The sequence below is a fragment of the Molossus molossus genome, unplaced genomic scaffold (genome assembly GCF_014108415.1).
Source record: "Molossus molossus isolate mMolMol1 unplaced genomic scaffold, mMolMol1.p scaffold_m16_p_25, whole genome shotgun sequence".
Classification (NCBI taxonomy): domain Eukaryota; kingdom Metazoa; phylum Chordata; class Mammalia; order Chiroptera; family Molossidae; genus Molossus; species Molossus molossus.
Genome location: NW_023425361.1, coordinates 81,289 through 102,625, shown reverse-complemented (window position 1 = coordinate 102,625; position 21,337 = coordinate 81,289).

The window sequence follows — 21,337 nt, the reverse complement described above, 5'->3', positions numbered from 1 at the left end:
TCATCTTCTGAAGCAAAAATGTTAAACAGAGTTGAACAAACAGACTGAGGGAGATAGATTCCTTGGGAGCCATTGATAGTAACAGGTGATGCCTTTCTGATTCATTCCAAAACTTAGCATGTTGTTTGAGCTCAGGAGAAAAGAGCAACCAGAGCACCAGATTGTTAACACATTTTGACTCATAAAAATAAGATTATGGGAGAGAGCCAAAATGGCGGCGGAGTGAATGGAAGCTACACAGACCATCTCCCAGGACCAAACTGGAATTACAACTACAATAAAGACAAATTGTTGGGTAAAAGCAGATTGCGAGAACCTTATAACCAGGGACGCTGACTCCAACCTGGTAGGATTGCCAAGGTGCGAGAGGGAGGCTGGGAGCCCACAGACAGCAGCAGCCTTAGCTGTGAGCAGCACCCTTGGGGTTAAACTCCAGGCAGCTCCACAGCACAGAGCCGGGACAGACGCTGAAATAGCCATAGCCACTCACCTTGGGCTCTGGCAGAGGGAGGGTCACTAAACTGGAACTGTGTAAAAACACTCAGGATTTGGAGGGCGCTCAGAGCTTTTGCTGAGTTGTGGACACACAGGACTGACTGTGGCCATCTTACTCCTTCCCAGGGCTCTGGGAAGAGGCAGTGGCCCCTCCCTCGGAGATTCAACACCACCCTATGGGCCATTGAAATGCAAATTGAGGTTCATTAACAACCAGAATCTGCCCCACCCTCGGAAATACCCTTACTCTGAACATCTAAGGGAGTTTTCATTCAACTGAGAAACCAAGGCTCTTCAAGTAACCACCACTAATAGCCTCCAGGCAAAAAGCTAGAGGATAATTGAACCTTCCCTGGGGTGCAACTCTACCAAGGAAAGTAAGACAGTGGTATTTAACATGGGTCCTCCCTAGCTCATCCAAACCCAGTAGAGGGAGCCACAAACAGCAGAACACCAACACCCGCAAGGAAAATTTGGCAGGCTCCAAAACCCACTGAGATAGCCAAATATGGTGAAACAAAGAAACAAAAGCCAAATGAAAGAACAAGAGAACTCTACCGAAATGAGATAAATGAGATGCAGTTAAGCAAGTTAACAAAGCTACAATTCAGAGCCATGATCTTGAGGAAGCTCAACAGCATGAGTAAAGACATCAACATGATGACTAAAGATATAAAAACATTGAAAACCAACCAAGTGGAAATGAAGAATGACATAGCAGAAATAAAGCACACATTGGAAGGACTAAACAGCAGAGACTAGAGGAAGTTGAGGACCAGATCAGTGAATTAAAAAGATAGGGTACAAAATAATCAACCAATCAGAAAACCAAAACAAACAAACAAACAAACAAAAATTATAAAACAGGAAGACAGCTTAAGAGAAAATGTGGGACAACTGGAAACATAATAATATTTGCATCATAGGTGTCCCCAAAGAAGAAGAAATGAGCAAAGGTTAGAGAATATATTTGAGGAAACAGTGACGATAAACTTTCCTAATTTGGTGAAGGAAGAAGGCATTCATGTTCAAGAAGCGCAGAGAGCCCCAAGTAGAAAGAACCCAAACAGGCCCACACCAACACACATAGTAAGTAAAAAGCCAAAAATTAAAGACAAAGAGAGAATCCTAACGGCAGCAAGAAATAAGAAACAGCCTAACTATGAAGGAAACCCCATAAAGCTCTCAGCTGACTTCTCAACAGAAACACTACAGGCTCGAAGGGAATGGCATGAAAGGATTAAGGTCATGAAAAACAAGGATCTGAATGCAAGGTTCCTCTACCCAGCAAGGCAATCATTCAAAATAGAACATCAAATAAAGAGCTGCCCAGACCAAAAAAAAAGGCTAAGGGAATACATTAGCACCAAACCAGCACTGCAAGAAATGTTAAAAGGACTGATGTAATTAGTAGAAGAAATAGAAAGAAAAATATAACCACACTAAACAAAAAATGGCAATAAATAAGTACATATCAATAATCACCTTAAATGTAAATTGATTGAATGCTCTGATAAAAAGACTCAGAGTAGCTGATTGGATAAGAAAGAATGACTCATCTATATATTGTTTACAAGAGACCCACCTCACAACAAAAGACTCACGTAGGTTGAAAATGAAGGGATGGAAAAAAACTTCCAAGCAAATGGAGAGGGGAAAAAAAAAACTGGGGTAGCAATATTCATATCTGATCAAATAGATTTCAAAATGAAGGCCATAACTAGAGACAAAGAAGGCCACTAAATAACATTGAAAGGATCTATCCAACAGAAAGATACAACCTTGATAAACATATATGCACCCAATAAAGAAGCACCAAATTATATTGAAAATCTTCTGGAGGACTTTAAAGGAGAAATCGATAGCAATACAATCATAGCAGGGGACTTCAACACACCACTGACATCACTGGATAGATCTTCTAGACAAAAATTAGCAAGGAAACAGAGATGCTAAATGAAGCACTAGACAAAATAGATTTAACAAATATCTACAGAGAATTACACCCCAAAACTACAGAATTCACATTCTTCTCAACTGCACATGGGACATTCTCAAAGATAGACCACATGTTAGGTAGGACACAAAGCAAGAAGATTGAAATCATATCAAGCATCTTCTCAGATCACAATGGCATAAAACTAAAAATCAATTGCAACAAGAACATGCAAAGACATTGGAACACATGGAGGCTAAATAACATTTATTAAACAATGAATGGGTTACCATGGAGATCAAGGAAGAAATTTAAAATTCCTGGAAACCAATGAAAATGAACACACAACAACACAAAATCTATGGCATGCAGCGCAAGCAGTTCTGAGAGGGAAGTTTATAGCACTACAGGCCTAACTCAAGAAACAAGAAAGATTTCTAATTGACTGTCTAACCTCACAACTTAGAGAATTAGAAATCAAACTAAAAGAAAACCCCTGAGCAAGTAGAAGGAAAGAAATAGTAAAGATCAGAGCACAAATAAATGACATAGAGACCAAAAAAAACAATTCAAAGGATCAATGAAACAAAGAGCTGGGTTTTTGAAAAGATAAACAAGATTCATGGACCTTTAGCTAGACTCACCAAGAAACAAAGTGAGAGAACCCAAATACACAAAATCAGAAATGAAAGAGAAGTAACAACTGACACCACAGAAATACAAAAGATCGTTAACTACTACTATGAACAATTATATGGCAATAAATTCGACAATCTAAGTGAAATGGACAAATTTCTAGAAACACATAGTCTCCCAAAACTGGACTGGGAAAAGATAGAAAACTTGAACAGACCAATAACAACTAAGGAAAATGAAGAGGTAATCAAGATTCTCCCAGCAATCTAAAGCCCAGGCCCAGATAACTTCACGGGGGAGTTGTACCAAACATTCAAAAATGAACTAACACCCGTTCTCCTCAAACTATTTCAAAAAATTCAAGAAAAGGAAGACTTCCAAACTCGTTTTATGAGACCAGCATAATTCTAATTCCAAAGCCAGAAAAAGACACTACAAAGAAAAAAACTAAGGGCCAGTATCCCTGATGAACATAGATGCCAAAATCCTGAACAAAATACTAGCAAATGGGATCCAGCAATACATCAAAAAAATTATTCACCATTACCAAGTGGGATTCATCCCAGGGATGCAAGGCTGGTATAATATTTGCAAATCAATAAATGTGATACACCACATAAACAAAATGAAGAATAAAAACCACCTGATCATATCAATAGATGCTGAAAAAGCATTTGACAAAATTCAGCATCCATTTCTGATAAAAAACACTCAGCAGTGTGGGAATAGAGGGATCATATCTAGACATAATAAAGGCCATATATGAAATACCTACTCATACCTGCCATACTCAGTGGGCAGAAACTAAAAGCATTTCCCTTAAGAACAGGAACAAGACAGGGATGCCCACTTTCGCCACTCTTCTTTAACATAGTACTGAATTTCTTAGCCACAGCAATCACACAGGAAGAAAAAATGAAAGGGATTCAAATTGGAAAAGAGGAAGTGAAACTGTCATTATTTGCAGATGACATGATATTACACTTAAAAAACCCTAAAGACTCCATCAAAAATCTACGAGATTTAATAACTGAATTAGGCAAAGTCGCAGGATATAAAATTAACGTCAAGAAATCTACAGCATTTTTATACACCAATGATGAACTCGCAGAAAGCAAAACTGAAAAAAAAAATCCCATTTAACATCGTGGCAAAAAAATTTAAGATACCTAGGAATAAACTTAACCAAAGAAGTAAAGGACCTACTTGCATAAACTACAGAACTTTGAAAAAAGAAACAGAGGAAGATATAAAAAAGTGGAAGCACATACCTTGTTCATGGATTGGAAGAATTAACATCATTAAAATGTCCATACTACCCAAAGCAATCTATAGATTCAATGCAATCCCCATCAAAATACCAATGACATATTTCACAGAACTAGAACAAATACTTCAAAAGTTCATATGGAACCAAAAAAGTCCCCAAATAGTCACAGCAATTCTGAAAAAGAAGGACAAAGTAGGTGGGATCACAATACCAGATTTCAGGTTATACTACAAAGCAACTGTAATCAAAACAACCTGGTACTGGCAGAAAAATAGGCATATAGACCAGTGGAACAGAACTGAAAACCCAGTAATGGACCCAAGGCAATATGCTCAATTAATATTTGACAAAGGTGGCAAGAGCATATAGTGGAGTAAAGACAGCCTCTTTAATAAATGGTGTTGGGAAAATTAGATAGCTACATGCAAAAAAATGAAACTAGACCATCAACTTACACCATACACAAGAATAAACCCAAAATGAATAAAAGACTTAATGTGTCCCGTGAATCCATAAAAATTCTAGAAGAAAATGTAGGCAACAAAATTTCAGACATCATACAGAGCAGAATTCTCACTGATACATCACCTAAGGCAACAGAAACAAAGGAAAAATGAACACATGGGACTACATCAAACTAAAAAGCTTCTGCACAGCAAAAGAAACAATCATCAAAATGGAAAGGCAACCCACTGTATGGGAGAACATCATTGCCAATGATATATCAGTTAAGGGGTTAATTTCCAATATATATAGAGTGCTCATACGACTCAACAAAAGGAAGACAAAGAACCCAATTAAAAAATGGGCAGAGGACCTAAATAGACACCTCACCAAACAGGACATACAAATGGTCAAGAGACATATGAAGAAACGTTCAACATTACTAATCATCAGAGAGATGCAAATTAAAACAACAATGAGGTATCACCTCACACCTGTCAGAATGGCCGCCATCAACAAATCATCAAACAAGTGTTGGCGAGGGTGTGGAGAAAAGGGGACTCTAATACACTGCTGGTGGGAATGCAGACAGGAGCAGCCACTATGGAAAACAATATGGTGTCACCTCAAAAAATTGAAAATTGAACTTCCATTTGACCCAGTGATTCCGCTTCTAGGAATATACCCTAAGAAGCCTGAAACACCAATCAGAAAGAATATATGTACCCCCATGTTCAAAGCAGCACTATTTACAATAGGCAAGATCTGGAAACAGCCCAAGTGTCCATCAGTAGACGAATGGATGAAAAAGTAATGGTACATATACACAATGCAGTACTATGCAGCTGTAAGAAAGAAAGATCTCTTATCCTTTGAGATGACATGAAGGGACCTGGAGAGGATTATCCTAAGGGAATGAAGCCAAGCAGAGAATGACAAATATCACATGATCTCACTTATTTGTGGAATGTAATGAACATAACAGTCTGAGAAATTGGGTAGACCCAGAGACGTGGAAGTAGGGTACAGACTGACAACCCTCAGAAGAGGAGGTTGTGGGGGAAGGGAAGAGATAATCCACAGAACTTATATGCATATATGCATAACCGATGGACATGGACAACAAAGCCGGGTATGGGATGTTGGGATGGGGAGAAGGGTGTCATGGAGAAAAAAAGGAAAAACATCTGTAACAAAATAAATTAATAAAAAATTATTTAAAAATAAATAAATAAGATTACATCACAGTAGTCAAAACTGAAGCGACATAGATGTCCATCACCAGGCACATGGATAAAACAAAATGTGGTCATTCAATACAATGGAATACTACTCAGCAATATAAAAATCACCAAGTGCTGACAGTTGCTGCATCATGTAAGAACCTCAAAAACATGATGTTGAGTGAAAGAAGCCACACACAAGACAGCACAATTTGTGAAATTCCATTTATATGAAATGTTCATATAAGGTAAATTTATAGAGACAGAAAGTTAAATAATGGGTTAGGAATGGGGATTAATTATAAATGGACAAGAGGAATCCTGTTGGGGGAGTGAAAATACTAAGAACTGTACTCTTGAAATCAGTGAATGTTAAGGTGCATAAAACATACCTCAATAAAATTGTTTTTAAATTTTAAGATTTTTTTCACACATGGCATGTTTCACTGATGTCAGTGCTCTGCTGATAGTAAAAAACACAATGAAGTTTTGCTACAACATTTTTATTTACTTATATTTTTATTTTTTTATTTTTTTTTTAATCCTCACCCGAGGACTTTTTTTTTCATTTTTTTATTCAGATAGAGTGGGAGGGAGAGAGAGGAAGAGAGAGAGAGAGAGAGAGAGAGAGAGAGAAACATCGACGCGAAAGAGACACATCGAGTGGCTGCCACCTGCACAACCAGTCAGGGCCGGGGACAAACTGCAACCGAGGTACATGCCGTTAGCGGGAACCGAACCTGGGTCTCTCTGGACCGCAGGCCGACACTTTAACCGCTGAGCCAAACTGGCCAGGGAGTATTTACTTATATTTTTAAATTAAACTTGTCTGAAAAATAAAACTGGGCCCGTTTCTTTTTACAGAATATTAATTCTGAAAAAATGAATTTCCTAATGGAAATAAATGGACTGAAATGCACCGTTTCTGAACCAAAGTTTTTTCTAAAAGATCTTAAATAATGAAGTTTGGAGCTTTTGTTTTTCTTCCTTCAAAATGAAATCTTTTCTTCTTTCATTTGGTTCATTTCACTTGATTTCAGACATCCTAATTTCTTCTGGGCTAATGGGAGTGGTCAGGTTTTGTACACCTTCTCAAAGGGAATTAAATTTGCAATTATTCCTGGCATACCATAGGCTCTTGCAAACCTGTGTTCGTGCAGTCTTCAGATCCCTGCTGCAATTAGCATATTTTCAAGGTGAAGTGCAGATGTCAAATTAATGTGGAAGGCACCGGGATTGCCGAAGGGCCCGGGTCAATTGGTGCTGGTCTAATTGGAGGACACGAGCGAAAAGGGGTCCAGGGACTGACATCAAAAACGGAAAAGATACTTCATGTCTGAGTGAGGGACGGAGGGGCAGAGGGGAGAAGAAACACAAGAGAAAACTTGCTTTTATAGGGAAAGTTAGGATTCAAAGAAGAGAGGGGAAAGGCGAATTTTATTATTACTTCCGTTTAGGTACTGTTATGTGCCAGGCATTTCACATGCATGACTCCAGTTAAGTCTGAAAAAAAAATTCTCTTGGTAAATTCTTCTTCTGCAGAAGATGAAAGGGTGACCCAAAAATAGGAAATTATCTGCAGTAAATGATTATTGAGCATTCTATATGCCAAGCACATTTTTTTGTCAGTGTTTTGCTTATGATCAAATTTACCTCTCACGACAACCGATGAGGCAGATGTTATTACCTGCAAGGTGCTGGTGAGAGATTTAAGGCAACGGGGACTTAAGAGACATGCCCAGGGTCCCACCAGTAGTGAGCCCCACAGAGGCACTGACTCTGTGGGACCCAGGCCCCTGCCTCTTGCAGGCTGGTCCAGCCGAGGGCTTGTGAGAGGCTCTGAACACCCAGCCCAATAAGCCTTTGTTTGTGCTGTTCTCTGTAACTCCAAGTCCAGATCTTTTCAGTCTTGTTTATTTTTTTTCTCAAGTTGGGCTCTGCGGAGCTAAGGAGAGAACTTTACAGACGAGTTTTTAAACAGAGTAGCTCTATTTACTGTTGAATAAATTAGGGGTTCTTATGAGATTTCATTTGAATAAAAGAAACTCTATGGTAATAAAAAAAAAAAAAAAAACAATGTTAAAGCCAATATAATAATTACATCTTCTTGAGGGGGATTTGGAGAGCACCAGACAGACATGAGAAAAAAATGTACTCAGGGCATCAGATTTGGGATTGAATCCTAACTCTCTCCCATACCAGTTATTGGGATTTCATAAGTCTATCTCTTCAATCTTCCATTTTTTCATCAACTAAAGGGGAATGATAGTTGTTTATGTTGTCAATGTTACAAAAATGTTATGAGGATCAAATGAGCTTATCTATAACAAAGTGCTTTGTATTATATAAAATAGGCTGAAATAATAATAATAAATACAAGCATATTGAATCAGCTGGCTGGCATTGTGCCAGGTAAGCTCCTTTACATGAATTATCTTCCATAAACTTCACAATAGCTCTAAGCAATAGGTACCATCTTATCCTTATGAACAAAATAAACTAACAAACAAAATAGAAACAGACTCATAGAAAGAGAACAAGCTGGTAGCTGTCAGAGGGGAGGGGGATTGGGGAGACGGGTTGAAAAAGATGACGGGATTAAGAAAAAAAAACTCATAGACACAGACAACAGTATGGTGATTACCAGAGGGAAGGGGGGTGGAGGAGGTAGAAGGTAAAGAGGGATAAATGGTGATGGAAGGAGACTTGACTTGGGGTGGTGAACACACAATACAACATACAGATGATGTGTTACAGAATTGTACTTGAAACCTATGTAATTTTATTAATCAAAGCCATCCAATAAATTCAATAAAACAAGAAGAACAGCTAAGGCTTGCAGAGGTTAAGCAAACCACCCAGTCGTCAGAGCCAGGAAAGTGGTGGCACTTCTAGAATCAGAAACAGCTTTTGATTCATTTTTTTAATCACCCGTTTTCAAAGATGCATGTTAATGTTACCTCTTTTTAGTATTTCAAAGTGAAATTGATCATTCCTACTTCTCTGCTCTCATGACACATTTGTACCCCTTTTACAGAAACTAATCAGTCTTTCTTGCACTCCGAATGGCCTGGGTTCTTGCCTGACTCTCACTCAGCTAAGTGCCTGGGAGGTAGGACGGCTTCTGCACAGTGAGTGCTCGGTAAGAGGGCGCCCCCTTCTTTATAACTGCCCAAGCAGGTGGGATTTAAGCTCTTGGCACTCAAATCCTCAATGAGCTCCCTAGCATGGAGCGTGACAATTATTCCTGACTTCTCCGGAATTGTGCCATTACACAAAAATTTACATCTAATTAAAATGGAAAAATCATCATCATCATAGAAACAAAAGTAGCTGATATTTATTGAAAATTCCTGGGTCTGAAGCCTGTGCTATCTCCCTCATGTGTATCACCTCTCTTAATCTTCTCAAGACTGGTCTCAACCACCCCCTCCTCCACTATAGAGATGGAGAAGCTAAGACTTACAGGTCAGACAGTTAAGAGTGTGCTTGACTCTGCTTAGAACTAAGGTTTGTTGACCCCACAGCCTTAACTTTTAATCCACAGCCTACACTGCTGTATTTTCTAGAATTCCCCTTGTAAAATTCTCCTCACTCCTCTAGACACATTTAATATACCAGTTCCTGCCCTGGCCGGTTTGGCTCAGCGGTTAGAGCGTCGGCCTGCGGTCCTGAGAGACCCGGGTTCGGTTCCCGCCAAGGGCGCATACCTCGGTTGCAGTTTGTCCCCAGCCCTGATCGGTTGTGCGGGTGGCAGCCACTCAATGTGTCCCTTTCACGTTGATGTTTCTCTCTCTCTCTCTGTTCCTCTCTCTCCCTCCCACTCTATCTGAACAAAAAATGGAAAAATGTCCTCGGGTGAGGGAAAAAATATATATATATACCAGCTCCTCACTGAAACCTCCCCATTGCCTCAGCTGTTCCAATCCACTCTCAACCTTCCCATCCTTCATTCCACCCCACACATACTTCTCTCAGTCTTAGTAATTGTCTTTTTTGACATCCGATTGTAACATTCCATTTCACAACTGTATTTCTCATAACGTCCAGCGTCTAGACATACAGTGTCTAGTATGGAGTCGACATTCAGTATTAAGTTCTGAATTCTCCCTTTGCCATTCATTCATTCATTTGAAATTCAATAGATATGCTCTATAAGAGAACAGTTATACTATCTTTTCCCCAGCTCCCAGAGCAATGTTTCTTGGTTATGTCAAAGAGCTGTCTTAATTATCTGACCCATCTTTTAACTGTTAGTTATTGAAAAACCTGTGGAGGGAAAGTCTCCACAGGATTTTTGACATATTTTGACAGAGGAAAGGACAGGGCCCAAGCCCAAGCCAGGGACCTGGAATAAGGTAGCTGTAACTGATTTTATCCGATTCTGTTTTCAATAAATAATGAAAGTGGTTGAGATTTTAGAACACTGAACAATTTTCCAAATGTATCTGCTCAACAATTACTTGCTTATCTTAGAGACATATTCCAAAGCAGAATCTAGAAGGAGAAAGGGGTGGTGGGCAGGGGAAATGTAGCTGTTGGAGATCACTGCTGGGCACCTTCCACCTACCAGCCCTCTCTGGGGGTTCAGCTTACATCATTACCTCATCTACATCTCACAAAACCCCTAGGAAATATCTGTTATAATTTCCCTGAGTCCTGTGATTTCATAGTCCATCTCTTCCCATTAAACAGTGCTTTTTGGTATTTTTAAGTATGTGGATACATTATTTGCAGAAAAAAAGCATATGAGGTATGAGGAGGTATGCATTGTATGTTATTCAGTCATTCAACAGGTATTTTTAAGATCTTATTTGTTACTGAACACTTCTCTAGGCAAAGGGGATAAAACAATGAACAGAACAGATAAGATTCCTACTATTATGAATATTATACAACAGAAGGAAGATAAAGTGCTTTGGTTGGTGATAGGGTTAGGGGTGGAGGCTGAAATAGACCAAGATTTTCAACATTGACCAACAGATTTTTTTCCATAGAATTAGTATTTTCATATAAATTATAATTTCCTAGAACATATACTCAATATATAATATAGACGTTTTATATACTCTATAATAGATATAGTTCTGCCTGTGTATGTTTGTGTACACATTATATATGCATATGTTATATATAGTTCTATATAAATTATAGAGTTTTAATAACTTTTTGATCTTATGGAATAAATGTTTAGTCCCCTGAAAATTCATATATTGAAGCACCGACTCCCAAGGTGATGGTATTTGGAGGTGGGGACTTCGGAAGGTAATTAGGTCTAGATGAGATCATGAGGGCGGGGCCCCATGATGGGATTGGCATCCAAATAAGAGGAGGAAAAGTGACCAAGCTCACTTTCTATCTACCATGTGAAGACAGCAAGAAGGCAGCAATCTACAAGCCAGGAATAGAGCTCACCAAGAACCAAATCTGTGGCATCTGATCTTGGATTTTCCAACCTCCAGAACCATGAGAAGCAAAGGTCTGTTGTTTAGGTCACCCAGTACTATGGTATTTTGTTACAGCGGCTCAAGCTAAGACAGTCAGGGAAATGCAAAATTAAAAAGTATTTTAGCCCAGACCCATTTTTCTCAGTGGTTAGAGCATTGGTCCAAGGACCAGAGGGTCTCGGGTTTGATTCCCAGTCAAGGACATGTACCTGGGTTGCAGGTTCCATCCCTAGCCCCCATCCAGGTTGTGTAGGAGGCAACTAATCAATGACATCAGTGTTTCTCTCTCTCTCTTTCTCCCTCCCTCCATTCCACTCTATCTAAAAAATAAATAAATAAAAATTGTTTTAAAATGAAGATGTATCCAATTACAGTTTTATAAATTTTTATTTTGAAATAACTTCAAATTTATGAAAATAACATTATTAAAAAAAAAAAAAACTTCTGTGTACCTTTCACCAAGATTCCTTAATGATTAATATATAGTACCCAATTGGAATTATAAAATTTTATATTATATAAGTAAAAATTATATATTGTAATATATGTAATTGGTGTGTGTATGTCCACTATAAAGAACATTGTTGGAACTATTGAAGTTTGAATAAGATTTGTAGATTTGTTAATACTATAAATTAGAAAGTAGTATTGATTGTTGTCCTAGGGTTATATAAGAAAATGTCCTTGTGCTTAAGAAATACATACTGACAGTACAGTGAAAGGGGGGGGGGGTAGTGGGGAAAAGGGTATCAATGGGAGAAAAAGAAGGGACACCTGTAATAAAAAAAAATAAGTTAATAATAAAAAAAGAAGTGCATACTGATATATTTAACATAAAGGAGTATCATGTCTGAAACTTATTTTCTAAATAATCCAATAAACTTTAAACGGGTCTCGTTTTATATCTCCACTGAGACGGCTTCCCTGCTATCCAGACTCATTTCCAGTTGCCCACCCAACACTCAGCTTGCACATCTCACTGGACCTCAACCTGAACTCACTCAAGAGCAAGCTCCTCATGCTGCTGACCCTCCTCCCACCCCAAGCACTCTCCCTGATTCTTCGGCTTCTTAGAAAACGAGACCTTTGTCCTCCCTGCTATTCAGTTGTTGAGTAATGCTGGATCCTTGTCTCCACTCACATTCCATGTTTCTACCTTCAAAATATAACCAGACACTGGCCACATCTTACCAGCTCCTCCACCATAACCACCTCCATCTGCTCGTGTATTGACGCAGTAGCTCCTGCACCGTTGTCCTGGTTTCCGCGCTCCATCCAGAAGCCAGAGTGGTTGTGTCAGAATACAGGCCAGCTCCTGTTACTTCTGTTCAACCCTGCATGCTTTTCCGCCCCACTCACTGTAAAAGTCAGACGTTAAAGTGACCACAGGACTGTGTGTGATCTGGTCCCAATTTGCATTTTTTATGTCATCTTCTGTAACTTCTCGTTTTTCACTCCGTTCTGGGCACAGTGACATCTTTGTGAAGTTTGTCCTCTCCCTTTAATTCTCTTTCCCTGATGGCCCCATGCCATTTCCTTCCTTCCTGCAGGGCTCTGCTCAAAACTTGCCCTCGGACAAATGAGCCCTCCTCCTTACTAACATTTCCTATCCTCACTCTGTCTTATTTTTCTCCATAGAATGTTTCACCATCTATCAGGTTACAGCTTTACTTGTTTAACCCTTTATTGTCAGTCTCATGCCATCAGCATACTGTATAAACCTCATGAGAACCTGGGCTTTGCCATTAAGTTTACTGCCCTATCATATACAGCAATTAGCACCATCCTTTGTTCATGAGTGCTCAAGAAATTGCAGAACAGTTCAGTGAATGTTAATATCACAGCAACATCTGCATACATTTGGGGAACAAGAAACATAGACATATAAAATATTTATTCAGTCTACAGATGCTATTCAGTACCATTACAAACACCAGGGCCTTCCTTGCATTAGCTCTAAAGCTAATAAAAAGGAAGATGTGTCAGAGTGAGCTTTGCACCAAGATTGAGGAGACTTCTAGTATTGGCTCTGGACTTGAAGAACACACTTAGCTTTAGTTGCACCAGAAGTAAAACCAGAGAACTGGGGCTCTCTGGAGTCCTTTCCTGCTCGGGTTATGTGTTTCTAGGAACTACGCACTGTTTGGAATTTTCAAAGAAGCACAGGTAGGTAGCTTGTTGACATAGAAGGGATTTGCTGGTTTAAAAGCTTTGTATATAAGCATTCAGAAACTCACTTTGGATTCTCACAGAGTGGTCATTGAAAAACCGCTGCTTTTACTGATTACGATTATTCAGACATTTCATTATTATTATACAGAATAATAATTGTCATCGCTTACTAAGTGCCAACACTTTAGAAACTTAGTTAAAAGGAAAAAAGTCTAATTACAGGGTGAGAATATTTGCATAAATTGATGGATTTCAGGCATATATTAAGGTAGTAACACATTATAAAGCCAGGAAGGTTAGGTTTCTCTTGATTTTCACCTATTTTTATGTACTTTTAATATAATTAATTTTTTTAATGGCCGAATGAAGAAGCACATTCTTTTCTCCTTCATTCAGCCTCCTGGATGCCCATCTCAGCCACTGGGGAGGCTCACTGAGAGAGAGCATCCCTTAAATAATTGTGCAGTCTTGAAGAGAGAGGTGTGCCTCCATAGTTATAGCAGCACTGCTCACAAAAGCTGAAAGGTGGAAGCAACCTAAGTGTCCATCCTCAGATGAACAGATAAAGTGTCTATCCTCTGATGAACAGATAAATAAAATGTAAATACATACAATGGAACAGTATACAGCCTTAAAAAGGAAGGAGACTCTGACACATGCTATAATAGTTGAACCCTGAGGACATTATACTACTTGAAATAAGCCAGTCACAAAAAGACAAATATTGTATGATTCCACTTGTATGAGGTATCAAGAGCGAGCATATTCAGAGACAGACAGTAGAAGGATGACTGCCAGGGACTTGGAGAAGGGAGGAATGGGAGCTGTTTAACGGGTATATAGAGTTTCAGTTTTGCAAGATAGAAAGAGTTCTAACCCTGGACGGTTTGGCTGAAGGTTAGAGGGTCAACCTGTGGATCAAAGAGTTTCAGGTTCAATTCCACTCAAGGGCATGTACCTCAATTGCAGTTTGATCCCCAGCCCTGGTTGGGGTTCTGTGGGAGGTGACCAATCGATGTGTCGTCTCTCTCACATCGATGTCTCTCTCTTTTTCCCTCTCTCCCTTCTTTCCTCCTTTACACTCTATCTGAAAATCAGTGAAAAAATATCCTCAGGTGAGGATTAAAAAATTTTTAAAGGAGTTCTGATGATGGTCCTCATGGGCATTCATCCCAAGTTTCAGCAAAGTCACAGCTTCTCTTTTCTACACCCAGCCTGTTTTCTTTTTCTCTATTGGCCTGACTGTTGTTAGCATTGATCTTGTGGCCCAAGCATCAGGACCAGATCCTCACATCCAATGAGTGGGCCGATCATTTTGTCTTCCTATATTCTCTGCTGCAATTCTCTTCCCCGGATAGTAAGAACCGCTCCTGTACATTCGTCCTGTCTTGGCTCAGATGTCACCGTTTGAAGAGGCCTTCCCTGGTCACTCTGCTCAAAATTGCAAGCTCCCTCTCCTGCCCTCCCCTTCTTTTTCCTGATCTACTGCATTTTCCTTCGTGGTACATATGGAACTTTGACCTATAATTATCTTAGTTAATTTGTTACTTGTTTTTTTTTCTCCGTCCTCTCCCAACATCCACAAATTATATATAATATCCATTAGGGAAGGTATTTATGTCTCTTTTATTCACTGTTGTATTCCTAGTAGCTGGAACACTATCTGAGGTAGATGTGCTCAATACATTTTTATTGAGCAAACAAATGCATCAATCAATCAATAACTAATGGACAATGGCATGCTACGTGGCATGTGTGTATACATATGTGTATATGCTAGAATCACAGATAATGAGATATGAGCCCAGTGCACATATACTGGCAGGTAAATATGTCATAAACTATAGGAAATATTCTTTATCCACTTATATAGAGTATCTCAGCTTCACGTATAGTCTCTACAATGCTCCGTTTAAACACTTTTTGCTGTGGCATACAGGAAGCTCGGGGCTCATACTTCAGGGCCACGTTTGTGTTCAGGATAAGAACGCTCCTGCTGCATGGGGAAAGGCCCTGGGCTGGGTACCAAGGGACAACGTGAGAGACCCAGGGAGGGACACTGGCAATGTGAGACTAGTCAGACTGCCCAATTACAGCTGTGGCTGAAATCAAATATGGGACCTGAGGGTATGATTTGGCAATAGGTTGCCCGGTTACTATTTATTCCCTGTAGCAATGAGCAAATACCTTCCACATGGCCCATTCCCAGTGTCCTTCAAATCAAACTTACCTAACAAAGTTCAGAAGTAGAAAATGCTTTAGAGATACAGTAATGCCATTCACCCCCTTCCTTAGGAGATTAGGAAACAGAGGTAGGAGATTAAATGATTTTCCCAACACATACCCAAATCAGAAACATCACGATCTCTCCGTCCTGTGAAACATCTACTCCTTGGAACTGTCCCCGGATTCTCAATTAGGAGAGGGATCTTCCTTCTATACCTAACTGACCATGGTTTGTTTGTGACAGGCTGGTCGTTCAAACTGGACCCTGGTAGGCATTTTTAAAGTAACAATACTCACGTGGCCCGTGTGGCTCACTGGTTGAGCATTGACCCAGGCACTAAAGTAACAACATTCAAGAAGCTTCAAGTCATTCTCTGTAATTACTTAAAGTAATTCTTCAAGCAATTCACTATTATTCATTATAGATTTTTAAAGTTCATCAATCCCTAGAAGAACCAGCAAACAGCTTCGCCTGAGCAAATCATTTGACTTGTATATGTAAAAATGGGCATTTGGGAGGCAGCCCAGCATAATCTCAGCTGAAAAATGTTAAGCAGTAGCTGTCATGGACTTTGATGTTTGCAAAAACTTCTGGAGAACCGCATACATTATGTCCTTCGTGTATGCTTTGTACATATCTCCAAAATAAACATTCTCTTTCAGAAGAGGAGCTTCCAATCTCCAAAATACCTTATGTGTATAAGCTACGCACATAAGGCAACAAAAGCAGACATAAAGTTTCCCTCTTCCTGATTCAATTTTTCAATAAAGAATTATTTAGTGGGTGGAAAATTGGGCAAGTCTTTTCTTTTGGCACGAACAACACAGCAGAAATACATAAATAGTTAATGAGCAGCTGAATTCTCCACATACCTAAAAGGTAGTAGGGAAACAGAGGATGTGCTGTAGAATGTGCACCTGAAATCTGTATAATTTTGTTAACCAGTGTCGCCCCAATAAATTCAATAAAAGGAAAAAGAGAGAGAGATTATATCCAAAGCAGTTGTTCCAGTGGTTAGCACCAAGTACATATTTAATAGTTATTATCCTTATGACATCTCCATTCATTGTTTCATAGGTGGAAATTAAGGGTACTGTCAGCAAACTCTCCATCATCTTTTTTAATTGTCCCAAAACATCATTCACAACCATTGAGGCATTTCTTCCCTAGGTTTCTGAAGAAATTTTGTTTCTAAAGTTTGGAATCAAACACTGGCAAAGATCCAGCTGAGTCCCACCGCAGGCCTCAAAACACATCGACATCTGAATCTGTTTTTACTTAATTTCCCAAAGTAGGTCGCTGGCATATGACACCCTTTAATCTCTCGTAAAGAAAAGCAGCAAAAGCCCCACTGCTTTTGCATAAATACATTTTTTCTTCTAGTTAGCCTTTTTTTCTTCTCTTTCTTTAGATCTAGGCCTTAACAGAAGCTATTTAGGATTTTTTTCCCCCCAGAACTGTAATAAGGCAAGTAAAAACATCTTTACCAGATGACCCTGAAGATAATTTTAACTTGTTTTTATTATTATTCTGGACCATCCTTTGCAAACCAATTTTTGCTTTGATATTATGGAGTGATTTTTTTCAGGAACTTAGTGCCATTTTTCCCAAACAAGGTAGCCCCAAATGTCTTGAATGAAATGTTTCTCTTGTTTATGATGCTTCAAAATGGATCACCCCTCAGTTACAGCTAGTTTTGTTCCATTCCTTATCCTTCACCAGTACACACTGTTCCAAATTACATTCCACTTTTAGCTAGAAACAAAACTCTAAAGAAAAACAGATAAATGATTCTGATAAATATGAAAGTTAATTGAGTAAAAACAGAAATGCCACTGGCTGCCTTTCTCTTCCAGTATAAAACGCATGGGCTTTGTGGCAGGTATGTCCCTTGATGGAGTCAAGTTCTCTCTTACTATTCCTAATTCTTGGAACTCTTCAGTCAGTCAGCTTACTAGGAAAATATGTTGTTATTTTATTACAGAATAAAAATGTAGAGTTTCACTCTGGCCAGTGTGGCTCAGTTGCTTGGAGCATCATCCTGTGCACCAAAAAGTTGCTTGTTTGATTCCCGGCCAGGGCTCATAACTGGGTTGTGGGTTTGATCCCTCAGGGGGTCACATATGGGAGGCAATGGATCGATGCTTCTCTCATACATTGATATTTCTCTAGCTCTCTCTCCCTCTCTCTGTCTCTCTCACACGCAAATCAGTGAAATGTATCCTCAGGTGAGCATAAAAAAAGTGTAGAGTTTCAGCTATGTTGTCTGGATTAAGAATAAAAATACTTGGAGATGTAAAGTTCAGCATAGAGAATATAGTCATATATAGTCAATATAGTTATAATATTATAATAACTGAGATTCCAAAACGGCGGCAAAGTGAATGGAAGCTACACAGACTGTCTCCCAAGACCAAACTGGAATTACAAATAAAATACAGACAAATTGTTGGGAAAAAGCAACTGAAAAGAAGCTTGCAAGGACCATATAACCAGGGACACTGACTCCATCCTGGTAGGACTGCGGAGGCATGAGAGGGGGGCTGGGAGCCTTAGCTGTGAGCAGTGCCCTCAGGTTAAACTCCCAAGCGGCTCCACAGTGCAGAGCTAGGACAGATGCTAAAATACCCACATCCACTCACCCTGGGCTCTGGCAGACAGAGGGCAGACTGGACAGGAACTGTGTGGGGACACTCCGGATTTGGAGGGCGCTCAGAGCTTTTGCTGAGTTGCAGCCACATAGGACGGTGGCCATCTTACTCCTTCCCAGGGCTCTGGAGAGGCAGTGACCCCTCCATCAGAGATTCAACCCCACTCAGATGGGCCATTCAAATGCAAATTGAGGCTCATTAATAACCAGCATCTGCCCCACCCTCAGGAAATTCCCTTACTCTGAACACCTAAGGGAGTTTTTCATTCAACTGAGAACTCAAGGCTCTTCAAGTAACCACTAGAGATAGCCTCCAGGCAAAAAGCTGGAAGATAACTGAACCATCCCTGGGCTAGCAACTCTAACCAAGAAAGTAAGACTTGACAGTGGTGTTCAAAGTGGGTCTTCCCTCGCTCATCCAAACCCAGGAGAGGGAGCCAGAAACAGCAGAACACCAACACCCAAAGGAAAAATTTGGCAGGCTCCAAAGCCCACTGTGATAGCCAAAATAAGAAAGCATGAATCTTCTATATGTCGTTTACAAGAGACCCACCTCACAACAAAAGACTCACATAGGTTGAAAGTGAAGGGATGGAAAAAAAATCTTCCAAGCAAACAGAGGAAAATAAAGTTGGGGTAGCAATACTCATATCTGATCAAATAGATTTCAAAATGAAGGCCATAACTAAAGACAAAAAAGGCCACTACATAATATTGAAAGGAAATATCCAACAGGAAGATATAACCTTGATAAACATGTATGCACCCAACATAGGAGCATCAAAATATATTTAAAATCTTCTGGAGGACTTCAAAGGAGAAATTGACAGCAATATAATCATAGCAGGGGACTTCAACACCCCGCTGACATCACAGGATAGATCCTCTAGACAAAAAATTAGCAAGGAAACAGAGACGCTAAATGAAGCACTACACAAAATGGATTCAATAGACATCTACAGAGAATTACACCCCAAAACTACAGAATTTACATTCCTCTCAAGTGCACATAGGACATTCTCAAAGATAGATCACATGTTAGGACACAAACTAAGTCTCTACAAGTTCAAGAAGATGAAATCATATCAAGCATCTTCTCAGATTACAATGGCATGCAACTAGAAATCAACTGTAACAAGAACATGCAAAGACATTTGAACACATGGAGGCTAAATAGCATGTTATTAAACAATGAATGGGTTACCGAGGAGATCAAGGAAGAAATTAAAAACTTCCTGGAAACCAATGAAAATAAACACACAACAACACAAAATCTATGGCATGCAGTGCAAGCAGTTCTGAGAGGGAAGTTCATAGCACTACAGGCCTACCTCAAGAAACAAGAAAAATGTCTAATAGACTATCTAACCTCACAACTTAAATAACTGGAAAGCAAACAAAAAGAAAACCCCAGAGCAAGTAGAAGGAAGGAAATAGTAAAGATCAGAGCACAAATAAATGACATAGAGACCAAAAAAAACAATTCAAAGGATCAATGAAACAAAGAGCTGGTTTTTTGAAAAGATAAACAAGATTCATGGACCCTTAGCTACACTCACCAAGAAACAAAGATAGAGAACCCAAATACACAAAATCAGAAATGAAAGAGGAGAAGTAACAACTGACACCATAGAAATACAAAAGATTGTTAACAACTACTATGAACAATTATACGGCAACAAATTCGAAAATCTAAGCAAAATGGACAAATTTCTAGAAACACATAGTCTCCCAAACTGGATCAGGAAGAGATTGAAGACTTGAACAGACCAATAACAACAGAAGAAATTGAAGATGTAATCAAGACTCTTCCAGCAAACAAAAGCCCAGGCCCAGATGGCTTCACGGGGGAGTTTTACCGAACATTCAAAGAAGAACTAATACCCATTCTCCTCAAACTATTTCAAAAAATTCAGAAGAAGGAAGACTTCCAAACTCGTAATATGAAGCCAGCATAATTCTAAATACAAAACCAGAAAAAGACATTACAAAGAAAGAAAACTACAGGCCAATATCCCTGATGAACATAGATGCCAAAATCCTGAACAAAATACTAGCAAATGGGATCCAGCAATACATCAAAAAAATTATTCACCATGACCAAGTGGGATTCATCCAAGGGATCCAAGGCTGGTACAATATTTGCAAATCAATAAATGTGATACACCACATAAACAAAATGAAGAATAAAAACCACCTGATCGTATCAATAGACGCTAAAAGAGCATTCAACAAAACCCAGCATCTATTTCTGATAAAAACTCTCAGCACTGCGGGAATAGAGGGATCATATCTAGACATAATAAAGGCCATATATGAAAGACCTACAGCCAACTCATACTCAGTGGGCAGAAACTAAAAGCATTTTCCTTAAGAAAAGGAACAAGACAGGGATGCCCACTTTTGCCACTCTTGTTTAACATAGTACTGAATGTCTTAGCCACAGCAATCAAACATGAAGAAAAAATAAAAGGGGTCCAAATTGGAAATGAGGAAGTGAAACTGTCATTATTTGCAGATGGCTTGATATTACACATAGAAAACCCTAAAGACTCCATCAAAAATTTACTAGACTTTATAAATGAATTTGGCAAAGTAGCAGGATACAAAATTAATGTCAAAAAATTGGTTTTTTGTTTAAAGGAAAAAGATGGTGGTGGACAGGACTGGAGGGAGGGTGAGTGTGTGAGAGTGTGAGTGGACGTGAAGGTGGACGACCAAACCCGAGCAGTGCAGAGACGCGGAGCAGAAGGTTTCTGTGCTGTGGACAGAGCAGCCAGCTACAGCAGTAAGTGGCCTTTCAGGGCGCTTCTCCCTGCGACACGGGAAGGTCCCAC